The sequence below is a fragment of the Octodon degus genome, unplaced genomic scaffold (genome assembly GCF_000260255.1).
Source record: "Octodon degus isolate 3935 unplaced genomic scaffold, OctDeg1.0 scaffold00144, whole genome shotgun sequence".
NCBI classification, from domain to species: Eukaryota; Metazoa; Chordata; class Mammalia; order Rodentia; family Octodontidae; genus Octodon; species Octodon degus.
In genome coordinates, this window is record NW_004524720.1 from 4,420,301 (window position 1) to 4,422,861 (window position 2,561).

Consider the following 2,561-nt stretch of genomic DNA (forward strand, 5'->3'; position numbering starts at 1 on the left):
AGTGGACTTGGATTTTACTGACATTTGTAAGAAATGTAGCAGAAAAGGTAAATAATGTCATATTTAAGAGACAAAAATGTTTAGAGTATGGGTAGGTATGATAGAAAGGAAATAGGTTTTGTGGGATATTTTTATGCTTAATAAGAAAGCCAAAATATTGAAACAAATTTTGATTTTAAAAATCTACTGCTTCTCTGGGAGTCATTAAAGTTGAAAGAAATCAATCATATGAAAGCATATGTTGGACTATTTGGAAGGTTTCTGTTGTAATTGACAGCTATGAACTTGGCAAAGGCAAAAAGTAAATTAAGTAACAAAATTTACATGTTATAATATGGCTAAATGTTCTATTGTACATCATTGTTTATTTAATTGTTTTATATATGTGTGTGCTGAAATGTGTTAGGAGAGTGTAGGTGGGCAGAAACCTCCACGAATTTGGTCATGTTAACATTTTAGATCAGATCTGTAACATTGATGCTTTGCTTGTGCTTATATTTTCCAGAAAAAGAATTTATACAATGCAGTATAAAAAAGAAGCAGTGAAAAAAAGTCTATGAAAAGAAACAGTAGACCCTCTCCATTCTGTGACCCCCAGGGCACAATTTCCTGCACGCCAAAGGCACATTTGTCATCCTGGGGAAGTGACCTTGCAGTCGCCGACATCTACCGTCAAGTAAGTCAAATGTGTGCCCAGTATGTTTTACACTGCTTTTGGAAGATCCCTCTATGCATTTCAGCCTGGACTTGAGCTCACTTTGAGGTCCAGGCTGGTCTTCAATTCACAATCCTCCTCCTGCCTCAGCCTTCACTTAGTCCTCTCTGGTTTGAGTTCAAACATCCAGTGCCCACGTAAGGACTAAGGACTGGAACATTTTGTGGATTCCCAGAGCTCTGCACAGTGGTAATAATTCCTGAAGAAAAGAATGAAACACGAGGAGCAACCTGATTGAGATCTTTGCCCCTGGACAAAATTTTGTCAACTTGCCACTTTTAGAGGTACGGCACCTCCATTGAAGGTTTTGAAACCCACAAGTTGCCCTGAACATTTGTTTCATTTACTAAGGTTGCAACTCTGGAAAGAAAGATAATCAGATTGAAAGTTTGATAGGCTGAGGTTGTAGGCAGTGAGAAAGATATTGATGTCCTAGCTAATAAGCAGCTGGAGGAAGTGATGAAAAATGGAAGTCTTGGTAAATACTTTATTAGTTCTCTGGAGTTGTGAGAGAAGTAAGAAGAGAAGATGAAGGAAAAGAAAGCTTTGCATAAATTCTACCCTTCAGACTTCAACCCTTGGAAGGTCCCCAAACTCAAGCTCCCCAAAGACCAACAGCAAACGGTATGAGGTGAATAAATTCAATGCCCTCAAGAAGATAGTGCAGAAGGAGATGTACCTGGGCCTGCCCATCTTCCACTTCTACATCAAGTGCAGCACAGATCACATTCAGGATAGACCCTCAGAATATGGGCTACACCATGGAGCAGGTGCCTCGTGGAATGTCCAGGCTAAGCAGCTCCCGGAAGAGGAATAGAAGTGGGTGCAGAAGGAACAGGAAGACAAGGAACTGAGAAAACCCATGAAGATGCTGGAGAACAGCACGAAGGACTCAAAGCTGGAGATGATAGTGCTGGAGAACCTACAGGAGCTCAAGGACTTGAACCAACCACAGGTTCTTGCAGACCTTGAGGTCATGCCGCTGCAATGACAGTTGTCAGAGGAGGAGCTGTGGCAGCAAAAGGAGGAAGATGAACCTGAGACTGTGGGGCTCCTGGAGGAGGCTCAGAAGCAAAGGCTCCTGGAGGACACGGACTCGTAGGACAAGGCTGCCCCTACTGGTCCTTTGGCCCCAGCCCACACCATCCTGCATGAGGCCTCAAAGGCCAAGAACAATGGAGGAGGGCACGGAAGGAGGGCGTGGACGGCAAGCTGCAACTCTGTGACATAGTGGTGAAGAAGACAAAGACAGGAGCAGAGTTACACTGGCACCCCATGGGGCCAGCCTCCTCCAGCCTCAGGAGCCTAGAAGAACAGAGAAGCTGCTGACCTCTCCTCACAGCCACCTGGCACCTCCTCCCTGAGCCAGCTGGGAGCCTATGTGACAATGAGAACAGTGACAACAGCTTCAGACTCCACTACCCTGCCCCAGCCACAGAGATTAAAGACCTGAAAGCAGAGGTGCAGGAGGCCTTGACACCTCCTGCAACTACCATGAACTTGTCCCTCCTGTTCCTGGCTCCTCCTGCCCCTCCTGTCATGTGCTGTGCCTCCATCCCTTCTACCCACAGAGCCAGCTCAGACCAATAAAAAGTGCTGCCCGTGGGCTAGGTATCTACCCCGCTGAGTTCCAGCCACCAGGGACACCTTTGTGCACACAATCCTAGATAGAGGCCCTTGTGACACCAGTGAGGGTCTGGGTTGGGGCCACAGCACAGCCACTGCATTCGCCTGACTCCGGACACTGACAGAGTGGCCACGGTCACATGAGTCCCAGCTCTGCAGGCCCAGGAGCCTCATCTTTGCCACATCATGGCACAGGCATGTGGCAAGAGGTTGGGTGGGC

General features: G+C 46.6%; 1 pseudogene; it reads left to right on the forward strand.

Annotated features, from left to right (window-relative positions):
* Nucleotides 1-1,243: 1,243 nt before the first annotated feature.
* On the forward strand, nt 1,244-2,168 carry LOC101563329 (annotated as a pseudogene).
* Nucleotides 2,169-2,561: the final 393 nt, after the last annotated feature.